Source organism: Somniosus microcephalus, unplaced genomic scaffold (assembly GCF_052327205.1).
Source record: "Somniosus microcephalus isolate GS21.2 unplaced genomic scaffold, FLI_Smic_1.0 unresolved_chr5, whole genome shotgun sequence".
NCBI classification, from domain to species: domain Eukaryota; kingdom Metazoa; phylum Chordata; class Chondrichthyes; order Squaliformes; family Somniosidae; genus Somniosus; species Somniosus microcephalus.
Window position 1 is genome coordinate 32,915,981 of NW_028225183.1, and position 22,254 is coordinate 32,938,234.

Sequence of the window (22,254 nt, forward strand, 5' to 3'; positions counted from 1 at the left end):
GATTGACAAGCCCAGAATTCTTCTCTTCACTCACAGTTGTATCAGGTGCTCCTACTTCAGCATAGCCTTGGAACACAAAGGAAGATTAGAAAGAAAAGGCTGCCAGTCCTTCTATCCTTCAATACAGCAAAACACTAGTTGCGGATGTAGCTCCATGGTAAGGTATTGTGTTCAATCCACACCATCTCCAAGTGTTAATGTTTCCACCATCGTTTTCTGCAAAATGTTGTTTGATGAATTCCAACATCTGAGGACTCGGTTAAACATTTCCAACAATCTATCAACCGCACCATGCTTACTGCCACTCTTGCACCGCTATTCCAGCCCGTTGTTTACCCAACTGGTTTTCCAACTGCTGTATATTAATATGAAACTGTCAGTGGTCCGATTCCATTTGGGGGTGCTGAAGAGCCCCTCTAAGGGATTTTTGTGAATCATTTAATTTTCTGTTAAGATGTTCATTGTCTTTTGTTTAGGAGCCTACCTGACAACAAGCCTCCTCAAGGTTCTGCATTGCAGTGCTGGTGTGAACTGTATTAATGCTCTGTTGCTGTATTATTGCTGTCGAAGCATCGACCAGGCACTGAAGAACATAAATCTTACTTTTGAACTCTACAGACTCTTTTTCCCAGTTTGACTTCTCGCCCGTTAACGTTTTTGTTACCTCCATTAACATTAGATTCTCTTCTATCCGCCGTAGCTTGTCTTTTTCTAATTTATCCTGATTGTCCTCTGACTTGGTTTTAACATTTGATAGAGATTATCCTACTAACATCTGTAACTGTACATTCCCGCACATCTTCATTAACCATTTCAAAGTCTGCATAAATATTCTCACATGACATCTTGCTGTACGTAAAAGAGAAACAATATGTTAGATAACCTAACTTTCCACCAGGACTTTCGTTGATCAGACGAAAATCTAAGCAAAAATCCAAGCTCCTGCCTTATGTACAATAGATCTGGTTTCAGTAAAACATCACACCCCCACGTTGGCCGCCAATCTGTAGCTTTCAGAAGCTCTTTATAATAATTTGTCCGTGACTACACAAACCACTCTGGGTCCAGGTATATTGTGTATCAGTAAAACAGTCCATGTTAACACAAACCACTCCGGGTCCAGGTATATTGTGTATCAGTAAAATAGTCCATGGCTACACAAACCACACTGGGTTCAGTTATACTGGGTATCCGTAAAACAGTCCGTGACTACACAAACCACACTGGGTTCAGTTATACTGGGTATCCGTAAAACACTCCTTGACTACACAAACCACTCTGGGTTCAGGTATATTGTGCATCACTAAAACAGTCCGTGACTAGACAAACCACTCCGAGTCCAGGTACATTGTGTATCAGTAAAACAGTCCGTGGCTACACAAAGCACTCTGGGACCAGGTGTATTGTGTGTAAGTAAACCAGGTTTATTAAGCATTAAACATCCAGTGGAAAGAAGTAATACTTCACCAGACGATAGTCGCAGTCTGTTTGATGAAATCCGGCGTTCCTTCTGAGTGACTGCGGCGCGGTCTCTTTACTCTCTTGCTCTGTTCTGTTGACTGAAGCTTCTCATCCTCTGGTGTTGCGCTGCTTCCAGTGTTCAATAGCTGTTCCTTTGTACCTTTCGTACCCCTTCAAAATACATAGCAACTTGCAGCTGCTTGGGCTGTCTCACCATTCTGACCTTCACAAGTACGGTGTGTGATTTCCTCCCCTTTTCTTAACAATGATCTGATGACCTCGTTAGTTCCACTCAGCCTATTTCTGTGCATTACAAATTAACCTTATCTAAGAACTTCACTTTAAAGAACATCCTTGAGGTGTTTTGTAAAGAGTTTATTTTTCTGCTGTTTAAAGTGAAGGCTCCAACTCCATTCTCTCTCCTATAGCTCTTATCACTTCCCCATAACATTACCGAAACCCATGTCCCTGACAGTCACCGTGTTTCTTTAGCACTGCATTCCATACTTCAGTCATTTCAAACAGAGGTTTTTGGCCAGGTTGGCATAGTTTTCCGATCCTGCTTTGGTCTCAGCCATTCGCCAGTTACACAGGCATTTTAGGTTTTTAACATACAATTTCACATTTTATAGTTATATAAAAATAGTTGTAGAATGTTAATAATGTTTACTAAATCCTATAGGTAAACTCAATCGTACAGGAGACAGAAATTGAAAGACTGAAGCAGTTACAGACAGGGATAGACAGATTCAGAGATATAGACAGGCAGAGAGAGAGAGAGACAGATGACCAGGGGCAGAGAGAGGCGGACAGACATGCACAGAGAGAGAGACATGCAGAGACAAAAAGACAGAGAGAGAAAGACAGAGAGAGACGGGCCGAGCCAGAAGACAGAGAAAAGAGGGGCCGAGTCAAAGAGGCAAAGACAGCCAGACAGATGCAGTGAGAGACAGAGACATACAATGAAAGACAGAGGCAGTAACATGCAGGGGTAGACATTGACAGGTACATAGACAGGCAGAGACACAGACAGATGGGCCGAGACACAGAGAGGCTGACAGCTAGAATAAAGACAGGCTTAAACAAAGAAAGAGAGGGACAGACCTTCCTAGAGAGTCAGATAAAGACAGATAGACAAGAGACAGAGTCAAACAGTGAAAGAAATGAGACAGAGACAGACGGAGGCAGAAAAAGAGAGCAGCCGTGACAGACAGAGACAGAATGACAGAGACGACTGATACAGCAAAAGAGACTGACAGAAACGGGAGGAGACGGAGACAGACAGAGAGAGACAAACGGACAGAACTAGACGGAGAGAGACAGAGACACAGAGACAGACGCCAACAGAAACAGAAGGACAGATGCAGAGAGATAAAGACAGACAGATGCAGTGTCAGAGACTGGCAGAGAGAGGAAGAGAAAGAGAGAGTCGGAGAGAGACACACGGACAGAGACAGATGGACAGAAAATCACAGACACAGATAAAGAAATGTTTATAGAATCATAGAGACGCACAAAAATAGAGAAAGACTGGCAGAGACAGAAGGACAGATACAGACAGGGAAAGAGAAAGAGAACGACAGAAACAGGCAGAGGCAGAGATAGACAGAGAAAGGCCGTCAGACGGAGATGGATGGAAAGAGACAGTAGGGCAAAAACAAAGCGACAGAGACAGATGGAAAGAGAGAGATGGGCAGTGGCAGATGGAAAGAGTCAAACGGCCAGAGACAAAGTGTCATAGGCCGTCCGAGAGACAGATAAATAGTCAGACACAGAGATAGACATAGAAACAGAAAAACAGAGACAGGGAGAGAGAGGGAGACAGAAAGACCGAGGTAGAGACAGCCTGACAGAGACATAGAGACATAGAGAGATGGACAGATATAGATAAGTAGAGAGAGATCGACAGAGACAAAGAGACGGAGACAGACAGAAAGTCAGAGACAGGCAGTGACAGACAGTTAAAGACAGAAACAGAGACAGAGAGAGACAGTGAGAGCAGGACACAGATAGTGACAGATGGACAGAGACTGACAGATAGGGACAAAGACAGTCTTAGAGAGAAATGCAGACAGACACAGAGAGTCGGGGAAAGGCAGAGGGACAGAGACTGAGACAGAGAAAAAGACCGACAGAGACATGGCAGAGTAAGCGACAGTAAATGACGACAGGCAGAGACAGACAGAGAAAGATGAAAAAGCAAGCATAGACAGCAATAAAGAGACAGAAACAAAGACTGTCCCAGATATATGCTGGTATGGAGAGAGAAACGCAGAGACAGATATACACAGACAAAAAGACAGAGACAAGATGGGCAGAGACATAGAGACAAAGACAGACAGACAGAGATGTTGACAGACATGGAGCAGACAGTGAAAGACAGAGGCAGTGACAGACAGGGATCGACAGTGACACAGAAATAGACTGGCAGAGGCACAGACCGATGGGCAGAGACAGAGAGAGGCTGACAGACAGAGTAAGAGACAGGCAAAGACAAAGACAGACAGGTACAGACTTGAATAGAGAGACAGGCAGACAAAGATGGACGGACAGAGAAAGGTGGAAAGAGACAGAAGGCCACAGCCACAGAGACCGAGACAGACGGAAAGAGAGGATCTGGCAGAGGGTGACGGGAAGAGACAGACAGACAGAGACAGACGGAGAGTGACAAAGAGGCAGACACAACCCGAGAGACAGACAAAGAGATTGATACAGAAACAGACACAGAGAAAGACAGGCAGAGACAGACAGATAGAGATAGACAGACAGGGGCAGAGGCTGAGACAGACCGACAGAGTCAACGAGACAGAGACAGACCGACAGAGTCAACGAGACAGAGACAGACAGGCAGAGGCAAACAGTTAAAGACCGAGACAGAGAAAGACAGCAACAGCGCCAGAGGGAGATGTACAGAGGCAGATAGAGAGAGACCGAGACAGAGAATGCAACCGGCAGAGACAGGGCAGAGACAGCGACAGAGAGTGACAGACAGACAGAGACAGACGGAGAGTGACAAAGAGGCAGACACAACCCGAGAGACAGACAAAGAGATTGATACAGAAACAGACACAGAGAAAGACAGGCAGAGACAGACAGATAGAGATAGACAGACAGGGGCAGAGGCTGAGACAGACCGACAGAGTCAACGAGACAGAGACAGACCGACAGAGTCAACGAGACAGAGACAGACAGGCAGAGGCAAACAGTTAAAGACCGAGACAGAGAAAGACAGCAACAGCGCCAGAGGGAGATGTACAGAGGCAGATGGAGAGAGACCGAGACAGAGAATGCAACCGGCAGAGACAGGGCAGAGACAGCGACAGAGAGTGACAGACAGACAGCGACAGAGAGAGAGAGACAGGATAGAAACAAAGACAGAGATAAAAACAGAGACAGCACTGATAGATGCAGGCACAGACAGAGATAGGCAGAGACAGAAATGCAGAGACAGACAATGAGTGACAGAGGTACATAGAGAGAAGGACAGAGATAGGAAGGGCGAGAGAGATTGACAGAGACAGATGGCCAGATACAGGCAGATAGACAGACAGACAGAGACAGACAGAAAGCGAAAGACAAGGAGAGAGTCAGATTGATAGAGGCAGATACAGATTGAGGCCGACGGACAGAATCAGACAGGAAGGGACAGATGGAAAGTGACAGGCGGACAGAGACAGATGGACAGAGACTGTTCGGTAGCGACCGACAGAGACATACCGAGGCACAGAAAGAGACCTGCAGTGACAGGCAGAGAAAGAAGGACAGAGACAGACTGATGCAGCGAAAGAGACTGACAGAAACAGGAGGAGACGGAGACAGACAGAGAGAGACAAACGGACAGAGATAGAAGGAGAGAGGCAGACAGACAGAGACAGACGCTGACAGAAACAGAACGACAGATGCAGACGGATAGAGACAGAGAGATACAGAGCCAGAGACCGGCATAGAGAGAAAGAGAAAGACAGAGACAGAGCGAGACACACCGACAGAGGCAGATGGACAGAGAAAGATTAAAACAATGTTTCTAGAATCATAGAGACGCACAAAAACAGAGAAAGACTGGCAGAGACAGAAGGACAGATACAGACAATGAAAGAGAAAGAGACCAACAGAAACAGGCAGAGAGAGAGATAGACAGAGAGAAATCGTCAGACAGAGATGGACAGAAAGAGGCAGATGGGCAAAAACAAAGAGACAGAGACAGATGGAAAGAGACAGACGGGCAGTAGCAGATGGGAAGAGACAGACGGCCAGAGCCAAAGTGACAGAGGCGGATCGAGAGGCAGACAAATAGACAGAAACTGAGATAGACAAAGAGACAGAAATACAGAGACAGGGAGACAGAGGAAGACAGAAAGACCGAGGTAGAGACAGCCTGACAGAGACATACAGACAGAGACAGACGGACAGATATAGATAAATAGAGAGAGATCGACAAAGACGAAGAGATGGAGACAGACAGACAGTCAGAGACAGGCAGCGACCGAGAGTGAAATACAGAAACAGAGACAGAGACAGACAGTGACAGCGGGACACAGATAGTGACAGATGGACAGAGACTGACAGACAGGGACAAAGACAGGCTTAGAGAGAAATGCAGACAGACACAGAGAGTCGGGCAAAGGCAGAGGATCAGTGATTGAGAGAGAGAAAGAGCACGACAGAGACACGGCAGCGCATGTGACAGTTAATGACAGACAGACAGAGACAAACAGACAGACAGAGAAAATGGAAAAGCAAGCATGAACATCAATACAGTGACGGAAACAAAGACTGGCCCAGATATATGCAGGCATGGACAGAGAAATGCAGAGACAGACATACACAGACAAATAGACAGCGACAAGATGGGCAGAGACAAAGAGACAAAGAAAGACAGACAGAGATATTGACAGACATAAAACAGACAGTGAAAGACAGAGGCAGTGACAGACAGGGATAGACAGTGAGAGAGAAATAGTCTGGCAGAGGCACAGACCGATGGGTAGCGACAGAGAGAGGCTGACAGACAGAGTAAGAGACAGGCAAAGACAAAGACAGACAGGTACATACTTAAATAGAGAGAGAAACAGACAAGAGATGGTCGGACAGAGAAAGGTGGAAAGATACAGAAAGCCAGAGACACAGAGACAGAGGCAGACAGAAAGAGACAGTCGGGCACAGACAGATGGGAAGAGACAGAAGGACAAAGACAGATGGAAGGCGACAAAGAGACAGAGGCAGCCCGAGAGACAGACAAAGAGAGTGATAAAGAGACAGGCACAGAGAAAGACAGACAGAGACAGGCTGACAGAGACCAACTGACAGAGAGGCAGAGACTGAGACAGAACGATAGAGTCAACGAGACAGAGACAGACTGATAGAGTCAACGAGACAGAGACGGACAGGCAGAAGCAGACAGTTAAAGACAGAGACAGAGAAAGACAGAGTCAGCGACAGAGGGAGATGTACAGAGACAGACGGAGAGAGACAGAGACAGATAATGCAACCGACAGAGACAGGGCAGAGACAGTGACAGAGAGTGACAGGCAGACAGCGACAGACCGAGAGAGCCAGGATGAAAAGAAGACAGAGATAGAAACAGAGACAGGACTGATAGATGCTGGCACAGACAGACAGAGGCAGAGACAGACATGCAGAGACAGACAAAGAGTGACAGAGGTACATAGACAGAAGGACAGAGATAGGAAGGGCAAGACAGATTGACAGAGTCAGAGGGCCAGATACAGGCAGATAGACAGTGCAATCAACCACCACCTAGACCAAAGGGTGTGTTGATGCGGGATGGAGAACACAAGCACAGTCACAACATTATAAATGAAATACAGCAGTTAGCTGTGTTTAATTTTTAGAAAACGGGAGAAAAAGGTACACGACTGGCAAAATCCAACAACATATGATGTTCAAAAAGAAAAATGAAGAACAAAACCATCACCTGCCACGGGTGGTTAGGAAGGCAGTCCTTAAATCAGTTTTCTCCAAAAAACAATAAGCCAGGGTTACTTTACAGCTGGATCATTCTCAGCCAGTCCAGGGATCACATCAGGCTCTCAGAACTCAACAAAAGTCCACCCGGGTTCAACAGCAGACCTCCCCATGGCAGCTTCAAGCTGGGTCCCAACAGTAGCCTTGGCTTTGTTTGGCTTTCTCCTCAGGTACTGTCCCTGTCCTGGCCCTCTCCTCAGGCACTGGCCCTCTCCTCAGGCACTGGCCCTCTCCTCAGGCGCTGGCCCTCTCCTGAGGCGCTGACCCTCTCTTCAGGCACTGGCCCTCTCCTCAGGCACTGGCCCTCTCCTCAGGCACTGGCCCTCTCCTCAGGCACTTGCCCTCTCCTCAGGCACTGGCCCTCTCCTCAGGCACTGGCCCTCTCCTCAGGCACTGGCCCTCTTCTCAGGCACTGGCCCTGAAGAGATGCACTAGTTTGCCTTTTTAACTCCTGAGCTAATCGGTAGATTTGCCTCAGGTGTGCTGGAGGTGGGTGTGGCCTTCACCTGAATTGGAGTGAGAGGGGGACTTTGTCTCCATCTGGTGGCCACATACCGTACATCCACCACAAACCGCCCCCAAAGCTCACATATCCCCCCCGCCTCAGCTCCGACCTCCGGGAAGGGGCGCAGGCAGACCAAAGGGCCTCCTCTTTTCTGCTTTTAGTTCGTCCTCTATTTTGTCGGAGTTTTATGTTGCTGTTTTATAACGAAGCACCTGTCCCTCGAGTCTGGCAACATTTTATTCAACAGTGGCAATATCCTGTTCTGCTTTTGACCGGTTAAACTTGGACTCACTCAACTGACTATTCGCATCTCTCTGCATTTCAAATATTTGTAGATCTGTGCCATTTTCCAGTCGATCAGAATCCGTGAGCACATTCTCAATCTTAGAGTTCCTTAGATTTTTTCTCATTTTCTCTATATAGCTCTGCCATTTGCTCCTCCAATTCCTCAATATCATCTTCTAGTGTATCCACTTGGTAGACGAGGTTAGATTTTTCTTTGTCTAGTTGTGCATTGGAGACCATAGTTTTTTTTTGTATTTCTCTTCTACTTCTGATAAGGAATCCCGCAATTCACTGAGTGAAACATCTGCATCCAGAATGCTACTCATATCGTTCACTAACTGAGAGCGGCAGTAGTAAATTCTCGAATGACTTTTTCTTGCTTTTTCAATTTTAAGCCAAGCTTCTGTCCCATAATCGATGATTCTTATTCCATTCTCAGCTTTTATTTTTGTGGGCTTTTTCCTACTTTATGCCATTCTATACTGTGTTTCGTGTCACTGGACAAATGTCCAAAGGCACAATACAGTTGTATGGCATTCCTTTCTTCACAGCTCGATAAGGCACAGTGTAATTAATTTTCAACTCGTGACACACTACACCTGTTAAGAATGTCCTCGCAAAGGCCTGCAGATTGGCCTCTATCGCTCCACCAAAGGGTTTTGAACAATGTGTGCTTTGTCCTCCCAGCCACCAGAGGGTTAAATCCAGCATTCTCCACCATATGAAATCAACCACCACCTAGACCGAAGGGTGTGTTGATGTGGGATGGAGGACAGAAGCACAGTCACAAGATTGGTCAATGAAATACAGCAGTCAGCTGATTTTTATTTTTAGAAAACGGGGGAAAAGGTTCACGTCTGGCAAAATCCAACAACATGTGATGCTCAAAAAGAAAAATGAAGAACAAAATCATCACCTGCCCCGGGTGGTTAGGAAGGCAGTCCTTAAATCAGTTTTCTCCAAAAAAGAATAAGCCAGGTTTACTTTACCACTGGAGCTTTCTCAGCCGGTCCAGGGATCACATCAGGCTCTCAGAACTAAACAATATTCCACCCGGGTTCAACAGCAGATCTGCCTGTGGCAGCTGCAAGCTGGGCGCCAACAGCAGTCTTGGCTTTGTCTTGGCTTTCTCCTCAGGTACTGGCACTGTCCTGGCCCAGATCTCCTCAGGCACTGGCCCTCTCCTCAGGCACTCGCCCGCTTCTCAGGCACTGGCCCTCTCTTCATGCACTGGCCCCCTTCTCAGGCACTGGCCCTGAAGAGATGCACTAGTTTGCCTTTTGAACTCCTGAGCTATGGGCAGATTTGCCTCAGGTGTGTTGGAGGTGGGTGTGGCCTTCACCTGAGTTGGAGTGAGAGGGAGACTTTTTCTCCATCTGGTGGCCACATACCGTCCATCCACCACAAACTGCCCCCATAGCTCACAACAGGCAGACAGAGACAGACAGAAAGCGAAAAACAAATAGAGAGTCAGATAGATAGAGGCAGATACAGATTGAGGCTGATGGACAGAGACAGACAGGAAGAGACAGGTGGACAGAGACAGGTAGACAGAGACAGATGGACAGAGAATATTCGTTAGGGACCGATAGAGGCAAAATGAGACATAGAAAGAGACCTGCAGTGACAGGCAGAGAAAGAAGGACAGAGACAGAGAGTGACAGTGAAAGAGACCGACAGAGACAGGCAGAGACAGAGACAGACAGATACAGAGAAAGAGACCGACAGATACAGAAAGAGACATAAACTGGCAGAGAGAGACCGATTAACGTGGTTGGACAGAAAGAGGCAGACAGACAGAGACAGATGGAAAAACACAAATAGACAAAGTCAGACCGAGAGGCAGAGAAAGCGACAGACACTAAGACAGACATAGAGACAGACAGACAGAGAGACAGACAGACAGAGGAAGATAGTCAGACCGAGGTACAGACAGACTGACAAAGACAGACCGACAGAGACAAAGAGACAGCGACAGACAGACAGGAAGAGGCAGGCAGAGACAGAGATTTAAAGACATAGACAGAACAGACAGAGACAGACGGGCAGAGATAGAATGACAGAGAGAGACAGTGGCATCGAAATAAAACGACAGAGACAGACAGAAACATACATAGTGAGAAAGAGACCAACAGAAACAGGCAGATACAGAGACAGAGACAGAGAAGCAGATGGGCGGAGACGGACAGGGAGAGACAGACAAACGGCAAAAGTGACAGTTGGACAGATACAGCCACATAATGACATACAGATACAGACTGAAGCAGAGACAGACAGACAGAGACTGACAGGCAGAGCGGCACAGGCAGCGACAGGGTGACAGTGAAAGGTTCAGTGGGACGGGGCAGACAGACAGAGACAAAGAGAGAGATAGACATTCAGAGATATCCAAGACAGAGAGTGAAAAACAGAGACGAAGACAGACAGAGAGAGACAGGCAGAGAAAGGCAGACAGAGACAGGCGAACAGAGACAGACAAACACGACAGTAACACACGGACAGAGACAGGTGGATACAGTATCACAGAAATAAACAAGCTTAGTTGTCGACCCTGCAAAGTCCTCCTTACCAACATCTGGGGGCTTGTGCCAAAATTGGGAGAGCTGTCCCACAGTCTAGTCAAGCAACAGCTTGACATAGTCAAAATTACCGAATCATACATTAAAACCAATGTCCCAGACACCACCATCAATATCCCTGGGTATGTCCTGTCCCACTGGCATGACAGACCCACCAGAGGTGCTGGCACCGTGGTATACAGTCGGGAGGGAGTAGCCCTGGGAGACCTCAACATTAACTCAGGACCCCATGAGGTCTCATGACATCAAGTCAAACATGGGCAAAGAAACCTCCTGCTAATTACCACCTACCGCCCTCCCTCAGCTGATGAATCAGAACTCCTTCATGTTGAACACCAATTGGAAGAAGCACTGAGAGTAGCAAGGGCACAATATGTCCTCTGGGTGGGGGACTTCAATGTCCATCACCAAGAGTGGCTCGGTAGCACCACAACTGACCGAGTCCTAAAGGACATAGCTGCCAGACTTGGTCTGCGACAGGTGGTGAGGGAACCATCAAGAGGGAAAAACCTAATTGATCTCGTCCTCACCAATCTACCTGTTGCAGATGCATCTGCCCATGACAGCATTGGTGGGAGTGCCCACCGCACTGTCCTTGTGGAGACGCAGTCCCGTCTCCATGATGAGGAAACCCTCCACCGTGTTGTGTGGCACTACCACCGTGCTAAATGGGACAGATTTCGAACAGATCTGGCAACTCAAAACTGGGCATCCATGAGGCGCTGTGGGCCACGAGTAGCAGCAGAATTGTATTCAACCACAATCTGTAACCTCATGGCCCGGCATATCCCTCACTCTACCATTAACATCAAGCCGGGAGATCAACCCTGGTTTAACGAAGAGTGCAGGAGAGCATGCTGGGAACAGCACCAGGCATACCGAAAAATGAGGTGTCAACCTGGTGAGGCTACAACACAGGACTACTTGCATGCCAAACAACGGATGCAACATGCGATAGACAGAGCTAAGCGATCTCACAACCCTCGGATCAAATCAAAGCTCTGCAGTCCTGCCACTTCCAATCGTGAGTTGTGGAGGACAATTAAACAGTTAACAGGTGGAGGAGGCTACAAAAATATCCCCATCCTCAATGCAGGTGAAGCCCAGCACGTGAGTGCAAAAGACAAGGCTGAAGCATTTGCAACTATCTTCAGCCAGAAGTGCCGAGTGGATGATCCATCTCGGCCTCCTCCTGAGGTCCCCAGCATCACAGATGCTAGTCTTCAGCCGATTCAATTCACTCCACGTGATGTCAAAAAACGGCTGATGACACTGGATACTGCAAAGGCTATGGGCCCTGACAACATTCCGGCAATAGCACTGAAGTGCTCCAGAACTAGCTGCGCCCCTAGCCAAGCTGTTCCAGTACAGCTACAACACTGGCATCTACCCGGCAAAGTGGAAAATTGCCCAAGTATGTCCTGTCTACAAAAAGCAGGACAAATCCGATTCGGCCAATTACCATCCCATCAGTCTACTCTCAATCATCAGCAAAGTGATGGAAAGTGTCGTCGACAGTGCTATCAAGAGGCACTTACTCAGCAATAACATGCTAACTGACGCCCAGTTTGGGTTCCGCCAGGGCCACTCAGCTCCTGACCTCATTAGAGCCTTCGTCCAAACATGGACAAATGAGCTCAAATCAAGAGGTGAGGTGAGAGTGACTGCCCTTCACATCAAGGCAGCATTTGATCGAGTGTGGCATCAAGCAGCCCTAGTAAAACTGAAGTCAATGGGAATCAAGTGGAATACACTTCATTGGCTGGAATCATACCTAGCACAAAGGATGTTGGCTGCGGTTGTTGGAGGTCATTCATCTCAATCACATGACATCACTGCAGGAGTTCTTCAGGGCAGTGTCCTAGGCCCTACCATCTTCAGCTGTTTCATCAATGACCTTCCCTCCATCATAAGGTCAGAAGTGGGGATGTTCGCTGATGATTGCACACTGTTCAGCACCATTCCAGACTCGTCAAATACTGATGCAATCAATGTCCATATGCAACAAGACCTGGACAACATTCAGACTTGGGCTGATGAGTGGCAAGTAACATTCACACGACACAAGTGCCAGGCAATGACCATCTCCAACAAGCGGGAATCTAATCATCTCCCCTTGACATTCAATGGCATTACCATCGCTGAGTCCCCCACTATCAACATCCTGGGGGTTACCACTGATCAAAAACTGAACTGGACCAGCCATATAAACACTGTAGCTACAAGAGCAGGCCAGAGGCTAGGAATTCTGCGGCGAGTGTCTCACCTCCTGACTGCCCAAAGCCTTTCCACCATCTACAATGCACAAGTCAGGAGTGTGGTGGAATACTCTCCACTTGCCTGGATGAGTGCAGCTCCAACAATACTCAAGAAGCTCGACACCATTCAGAATAAAGCAGTCCGCTTGATTGGCACTCCATCCACCACCTTCAACATTCACTCCCTCCACCACTGGGGCACTGTGGCTGCAGTGTGTACCATCTACAAGATGCACTGCAGCAACTCGCCAAAGCTCCTTCAACAGCACCTTCCAAACCCGCGACCTCTACCACTTAGAAGGACAAGGGCAGCAGACGCATGGGAACATCACCACCTACAAGTTCCCGTCCAAGCCACACACCATTCTGACTTGGTCCTGTATCGCCGTCCCTTCACTGTCGCTGGGCCAAAATCTTGGAACTCCCTTCCGAACAGCATTGTGGGTGTACCTACACCATATGGACTGCAGTGGTTCAAGAAGGCGGCTCACCACCATCTTCTCAAGGGCAATTAGTGATGGGTACTGAATGCAGGCCTAGCCAGCGACGCCCACATCCCATCAATGAATAAAAAAAGATAGGCATGGAGAGGCAGACAGACAGAGACAGATGGGCAGAGACAGCAGGAAGATGGGCAGAGAGGGACAGGCAGAGACAGACGTATAGAGCCAGACAGAGGCAGAGACAGAGACCAGCAGATGCAGACTGTGACAGAGACTGACCTACAGAGACAGACAGGCAGAGGCTGACAGGCAGAGGGAAATGGAAAGGGACAGTCAGAGAGAGACACAGTGAGTCGGACAGAGACAGTCACACAGAGAAAAAGAGAAAGAGACAGACAGATAGTCAGAGACAGGCAGAGACAAACAGTGAAAGACAGAGTCAGACAGAAAGACAGGTATAGGCAGACAGACATAGATAGACAGAGACAGTCCGATTCAGACAGAGTCAGACGGTTGGACAAACTGGCAAAGACAGACAGAGAGAGACATGCCCGTTCGCAGACAGATGGACAGAGAATAACAGACAGAGACAGAGACAGGCTTAGAGAGAGATGCAGACACAGACAAACATAGAGAGATGGGAAGAGACAGAAGGACAGAGACAGTCAGAGACAGTTGCACAAAGACAGACAAACAGAGACTGTTGGAAACGAATGTGGCAGACAGAGACAGAGCGAGTCAGTGACAGACAGACAGTCAGAGACAGACAGAGACAGAAAGACAGATAGAGGCAGATACAGACAGAGGCAGACAGCCAGAGACATACAAGCAGAGACAGACAGAAAGAGGTAGACGGAAAGAGACAGACAGACTGAGACAAAGATACAGAGAATTAAAAATTCAGAATCTCAGAAATACCGACACAGAGACGGACAGAAAAAGACAGACAGAGACAGACGGGCAGAGGCAGATAGATGGAGAAAGATGTACAGAGACAGATGTGCAGAGACTGGCAGATGGATTCAAAGAGACAGAAACAGACAAACAAGACAGACAAACAAACATAAACAGACAGATACAGACAGAGACAGACAGAGAGAGAGAGAGACAGATAGGCAGAGTTCGACGGTCTGAAACTGAAGGAGAAAAAACATGGGGATGGAGGCAACGAGACAGAGACAGACTGACTGACAGGGACAGAGAGAGACAGAGGTAGTCACAGAGACAGACAACACAGAAAGACAGACAAAGATAGAATGACAGAGACAGAGTTAGACAGGCAGACAAAGGCAGAGACAGACAAAGCCACACAGAGACAGAGAGGAAGAGACATACCTACAGAGACAGATGGATAGAGACAGACGGGCAGAGACAAACATACACATGGAGACGAACAAAGGCAGGCAGACAGAGACAGAGAAAGTCAGAGACAGACAGCGACAGTGAGTGAAAGACAGAGATAGAGTCAGACAACAATAGACAGAAGGGCAGAGTCACAGAAAGTGAGAAACAGAGACAGGCAGAGACAGACAGACTGAGGCAGACAGACAGACAGAGACAGGATGAGACAGCGAGAGGCAGACAGTGCAAACAGGGGCAGAAAAACAGAGAGAGTCAGAGACAAATTCAGGTAGAGAGAGGGACAGAGACAGAAGTACAGAAACTAGCAGATGGATACAAAGGTGCAGAGGCAGACAGACAGCGAAAGAGACAGACAGAGAGACACAGACAGACAGAAATTGGCTGGTACAGACAGAGTAAGGAGGAGAGAGGCAAATAGGCAGAGACAGTTGCACACTACTAGATTGACAGAGACAGATCGGCAGAGAGAGATGGGCAGAGGCAGAATGACACAGATAGACAGTGAAAGCGAGAGAGAGACTGACGGAGACAGGCATAGACAGAGACAGTTGAAGCAGACAGAGACAGACAGTGAGACAAACGGGCAGAGGCAGACGGAGCCAGAGACACACAGACAGAAGCATATGGACAGAGATGCACATACAAAGACAGATAGCGGCTTAGAGGGACATGCAGACACAGACAGACAGAGACAAACGGGCAGAGAGAGAAGGACAGAGGCATGGAAACAAACAGACAGAGGCACAGATATAGAGACAGATGGACAGAGGTGACAGAAAGACAGAGACAGGCAGTGGCAAATTCAGGCAGATATTGAGACAGGCAGAGGCAGTTATGCAGAGACAGACTGAGACAGACGTACAGAGACAGAAGGACAGAGAGAGACTAGCAGAGACAGATGGACAGAGACAGAAGTACAGAGGCTGCCGGACGGATACAAAGAGTCAGAGGAAGACAGACAGAGACAGAGATAGACAAAGGGACATAGACAGACGTATAGAGACTGGCAGATGGGTACAACCAGACAGTGACAGACAGCAGGGACAGAGACAGACACAGACAGACAGACATATAGACAGATGCCAGTACAGACAGAGGCAGACGGACAGAGACAGACAGGCAGAAACAAACGAACAGAGGCAGATGGACAGAGATAGACAGAGACAGAGAAAGAGACCGACAGAGACAGGCAGCGACAGAGACAAACAGAGTCAGACAGCGAAAGAGACAGAGACAAACGGGCAGTGGCCGTCCGACAGAGAAAGTGACAGACAGAGACAGAGAGAGACGGACAGATGCCGACCGATAGAGGCAGACAGAGACAGAAAGTGGCAGATATGGAGACCTGAAGAGATAGACCGAGACAGAGACAGGCCGAGACCGACAGAGAGAGGGACATTTGCAGAGACAGACAGACAGAAAGACGGAGAAAGAGACAGGAAAATTCAGAGACAGACAACGGCAGACGGACAAAAACGGGCAGGTAAAGATATAGGGACAGAGACAGATGGACAAAGACAGACGGGAATAGACAGACGATAAGAGACAGAGAACGTCGGAGCAAGACAGACCGACAGAGAAAAAGAGACAGAGAGAGGCTGACAGTCAGATACAGACAGAGACAATCAAGGAAAGGGAGAGATAGAGATAGAGATACAGAGACGGGCAGACAGATATAGGCATACAGAAACAGAGGGTGAGACAAAGGGGCAGAGACAGACAGAGACAGAGACACACGGATGGAGACAGATGGAGAGTGATTCACAGACAGAAACAGAGACAGAGACAAGCTTAGAGAGACATGCAGACACAGACAGAAAGAGACAGACGGGCAGAGACAAAGAGACAGACGGACCTGGCCAGACAGGCAGACAGATAGACAGACTGACAGGCAGACAGAGAGAGAGACAGGCAGAGGCAGGGACTGACAGAAAGAGACTGACAGACAGAAGGACCCGAACAAAGAAAGACAGTCAGAGACAAAGAGAAAGATACAGACCGACAGTCAGAGAAAGACAGAGAGTGAGATACACGGTCAGTGACTGAGAGACAGACGGACAGAGACAGGCTTAGAGAGACATGTTGGCATAGACAAACAGAGAACTAAGGACAGATAAAACCGGACAGAGACAGACGGGCAGAGACAGAAGGACAGAAACAGACAGAGAGAGAAAGACAACGACATCGACAGGCAGCGACAGAGACAGACAGAGGCTGACAGACAGAAACAGACATACAGAGACAGGTAGACAGAAACAGCGACAGGCAGGGGCAGAGACAGACAGACAGAGGCGGCATAAAAGAAGAAAAAAATTGTGTAGGCAGAAAGATAGAGAAAGTCAGTGACAGGTGCCGGCAGAGACAGAGAAAGGCATAAGAACGTAACAGCATAAGAAATAGGAGTAGGAGTAGGCCATCCGGCCCTTCGAGCCTGCTGCGCCATTCAAGGACATCATGGCTGAACTTTTGCCTCAACTCCATTCACCGGCCCTATCGCCGTATCCCTTGATGCCCTTACTAGTCAGAAATCTATCAACTTCTGTTTTGAATATACCCAATTACTGAGCCTTCACAGCCCTCTGGGGTAGAGAACTCCAAAGATTCAGCACCCGCTGTGTGAAGTAATTTCATTTCATCTCAGTCCTGAATGGTATACCCTTTATCTTGAGGCTGTGGCCCCTGGTACTAGATTCCCCAGCCAAGGGAAACATTCTCCCAGCATCCATTCCAACACGCCCTGTAATAATTTTGTTTGTTTCAATGAGATCCCCTCTCATTCTTCTGAATTCAAGAGATAACAGGCCTACTTTACTCAATCTCTTCTCATATGACAGTCCCGCCATCCCAGGAATCAATCTCGTGAACCTTCGTTGCATTCCCTCTATGGTAAGTATATCCTTCTTTAGCTAAGGAGACCAAAATTGCACAGAGTACTACAGGTGTGGTCTCACCAAGGCCCTATATAATTGGTGTAGGACTTCTTTACTCCTGTACTCAAATCCTCTTGTAATGAAGGCAAGCACACCATTTGCCTTCCTAAATGTTTGCTGCACCTGCACATTCACTTTCAGTGGCTCATGTACAAAGACACCCAGGTCCCTTTGAACATCTGTATTCCCCAATCTTCCATCATTTAGGAAATTGCCTTTCTCCTTTTTCTACCAAAATTCACAATTATCGACATTATATTCCATCTGCCAAATTCTCGCCCAGTCACTCAGCCTGTCGAGATCGCCTTGAAGCCTCTTCACAACTGCTTTGCAACTGCCAGCTTTGTATCATCAGCAAATTTGGAAATGTTACATTTAGTCCCCTTATCCAAATCATTGATATAGATTGTGAATAGCTGGGGCCGAAGCACCGATCCTTGCGTTACCCCACTAGTCACAGCCTGCCAGCCTGAATAAGACCAGTTTATCCCTTCTGATTGTTGTCTGTCCGTTAACCAATTCTCAATGCTAGTATATTACCGACATTTCCATATGCCCGAATTTTGCTCACCAACCTCTTGTGTGGGACCTTGTCGAAGGTCTTCTGAAAATCCAGATACACCACATCTACCGGTTGCCCTTTGTCTACTCCACAAGTTACATCCTCAAAGAACTCCATGTTGACTCTGCTCAATCTTACTATTAGTTTCTAAGTGCCCAGTTATTGCATCCTTTATAATAGATTCCAGCATTTTCCCAACTACTCATCCGAGGCGCACAAGACTGTAGTTCCCCGTTTTCTCTATCCGTCCTTTCTTAAATAGTGGGGTTTCATTTGCAATCCTCCAATCTGCAGGAACCGTTTCAGAAGCTATAGAATCTTGGAAGGTGTCAACCAATGCGTCCACTATTCCAATGGCCACCTCTTTCAAAATCCTAGGATGTAGGTCATCTGGTCCTTGGGATTTATCGACTTTTAGTCCCATTAATTTTGCGAGAACTCTTTTTTTACTGTTAATAATTTCTTAATGTTCCTCATTCTCCTCGCACCCTTGGTTTTCTCGTATTTCTGGGAGGTTTTTTGTGTCTATCTCCGTGAAGACAGATACAACGTAATTATTTTATTTCTCTGCTTTTTCCTCATTCCCCTTTATAAATTCTCTCGCCTCTGACTGTAAAGGACCTACATTTACCTTCTCCAGTCTTTTCCTTTTCACATATCTATAGAAGCTTTTACAATCCGTTTTTATATTTTTCGCTAGTTTCTGCTCATATTCCACTTTTCAATTTCTTCGTCCCATTTTGATGATTTCCACAAAGATCCCAATCCTCAGGCTGACCGCTTTTTCTGACAACTTTATAAGACTACTCCTTTGACTTAATACTAGCTTTAATTTATTTTATTGGCCATGGTTGGATCATTTTTCGTTTTGGGTTTTTAAGCCCTAGATGAATATATGTTTGTTGCAAATTATTCATTATTCCTTGAATGTTAGCCATTGCATGTCGAACTTCATAACTTTTCAGTGTAGTCTCCCAATCTACCACGGCCAACTTGTCACTCATACCATTGTAGTTTCCTCTGTTTAGATTGAAGACATTAGTTTCACATTGGACTACATCACTCTCAAACTTAATATAAAATTCAATCATATTATGGTCACTTGTCCCTAAAGGCCCCTTTATCACGTGATTATTCATGAGCCCTTTCTCATTACACAGTACCAGATCCAGAGTAGCCTGCTCCCTGGTTGGTTCCTTCACATTCTGATCCAGGAAACCATCTATCATGCATTCCAAAAATTCGACCTCCACACCATTAGTGGGAATTTAGTTTGGCCAGTCAATGTGTAGATTAATGTCCCCCATGTTTACCGTAATGCCCTTGTTACATGCACTTCTAATCCTTTGATTGATACTGTGCCCTACATTACCATTACTGTTAGGTGGTCTACACACAACACCCACCAATGGTTTCTGCCCTTTGCAGTTCCTTAGCTACACCCAAACTGATTCCAGTTCTACATCATATCTGCCGAGCCAAGATCTGGTATCTCTACCGTACCAACTTCATCCCTTATTAACAGCACTACGCCACCTCCTTTTCCTTTTTGTCAGTCCTTCCTAAATATTGAGTACCCTGGAACATTCATTTCCCAGCTTTGGTTAACCTGCAACCTTGTCTCTGTAAGAGCAAAAACATTTACTTCTATTAGTGCTATTAATTCATCCAACTTGTTGCGAATGCTACGATCGTTTAGACAAAGTGCCTTCAACTTTGCCTGTGTAATATTTTTCTGCACTTTGACCCTCTTTACTGTTGGCTTTTGTTTCTGCTCCCTCCTAGTTTTACGGAGTATTTTCTAACTTGCACTTCCAGCTTTGTTTCTCTCAATTCTGGGCCCACACTTAAGTACCCAGCCCCGTGACAAAGTAGTTTAACTCCTCCCCAACAGCACAAGCAAACCCCACTGCGAGGATGTTGGTACCGTTTTTGCCGAGGTGTACCACGTCCGCCTTGTACAGGTTCCACCTTCCCCAGAATCAGTCCCAATGCCTCAGGAAATTAAATCCCTCCATTATGATCCATCTCTCCAGCCACGCATACATCTGGTCTATTAACCTATTTCAGCTCTCGCTAGCACGTGGCACTGGGAGTAATCATGATAATACTACCTTTGAGATCCTGCTTTTTAATTGATATGCTAGCTGCCTATATTCTGCTTGCAGGACCTCGTCCCTCTTTCTACCACTGTCGTTGCTAGCTATATGGACTACCACATCTGGCTGTTCTCCCTCCCCCTTCAGAATGTCCTGCTGCCACTCAGTGACATCCATGACCCTGGCACCAGAGCGACATGCAGCGATAGACAGACAGAGATAGACATACTTACATGGACAAAGAGCGACATGCAGAGACAGTCAGATAAATACAGACATACTTACATGGAAGGACAGAGACAGACAGGCAGAGATTGGTGGACGGATACGCAGAGATAGAGAGAGAGACGACAGAGACTGACAGGGAGAGGGATACAGACAGAGGCAGAGAGGCAGACGTACACAGACAGAGAGAGACAGACAGACAGAGAAAGAGACAGGCAGAGGCAAGGACATACAGATAGAGACTGACAGGCAGAGGTATATGGACAGAGATAGGCTGACAGAACAAATGATAGACAGAGGCAGGGACAGACCGACAGAAACAGGCAGAGACTCACAGACAGAGGGTCATGGACAGAGGCAGACAGTCAAAGAAAAAAAGAGACATAAATATACGGACAGAGATAGACGGATATAGAGCACCAGAGAGATGGAGACCGAAGGAGACACAGACAGGTAGAGAGAGACACAGACTAGAACGTGAGAGAGAGAGAGAGGGAGAGAGCGATAGAGATAGTGGAACAGACAGGTAAAACTGGTGTCATCTGCGTACATGTCAAAGCTGAAGACATATGTGCCACTGAATGATTCAATGGGAAGCATGTAGATGCGGAGGCTCCATTCATTTAGGTAAACATGAAAGCAAGCAAGGGAAAGCCAATAAAGTGGCCAAAAACAAAGGAATGTAGAGATGACGGATTAGAGGAGTGTACGGAATCTCTTCTCGTTGAAAGGATATGAAGTCGGAAGCTCAGGTCAGGAACGAATAGGGATCAGAGGTTACAAAACTTCATATTCAGCCTGAAATAAAAGTCAGGGAGTGGAATGGCTTCGGTGACATGGGTATGGAGTTTGTGGTGGGGCCTAATATGATGGCCTCGGTCTTCCCAATCTTTAATTGGAGCAAATCGCAGCTCATGCAAAGCAGACTTTTGCAATTTGATAACACAGAGGTAGTGGAGGGTGGATCGAGATGGTGGAGAGTTGGAGCTGGGTGTTGGCAGCGAACATGTGGAAGCTAAATCCATGTCTGCAGATGATGTCACAAATGGCAGCATGTTGATGAGGTAGAGGAGGGACAAGAATGTAAAGATCAGAGACTCGAGAGTTAACGGTGCTGGTGTAGGAAGAGAAGCCATTGCTGGAGATGCTCTGGCTACCATCAGATCGGTAAAACTGGAACCAACTGAGGGCAGTCCCACCGAAAGAGGCCAGTGTCAGAGGTATGGAGAGATCACGGGTGGGTTTGCTGCAGGTTTGGAGGAGATGGTGGAGATGGCGAGTGGTGATACCATGGAGGGATTTAAACCCAAGGAAAAGAATTTAAAATTCAAGTCGTTGGGAAAGTGAGAGACACTGAGGCTCAGTGAGGGTGAGGATGATGCGCGAGCGAGACTGGGGAGAGCTGGACTTGGACAGCAGAGTTTAGGATCGGTTGGCATTGGTGGAAGGTGGAGGTTTGCTGGCCGGCCAGGAATGAACTGGAGGAATGGAGTCAGGAGGTTGTACAGTTCTAATTTTACTGGAGCCATTAACAAATGTACGATAAACAGGAACTATCTG

The 22,254-nt window shown here is 47.1% G+C and overlaps 1 pseudogene; it reads right to left on the reverse strand.

Annotated features, from left to right (window-relative positions):
* Positions 1-743: 743 nt before the first annotated feature.
* LOC147087822 (uncharacterized) lies at positions 744-8,361 on the reverse strand (annotated as a pseudogene).
* Between the last annotated feature and the right edge of the window lie 13,893 nt (positions 8,362-22,254).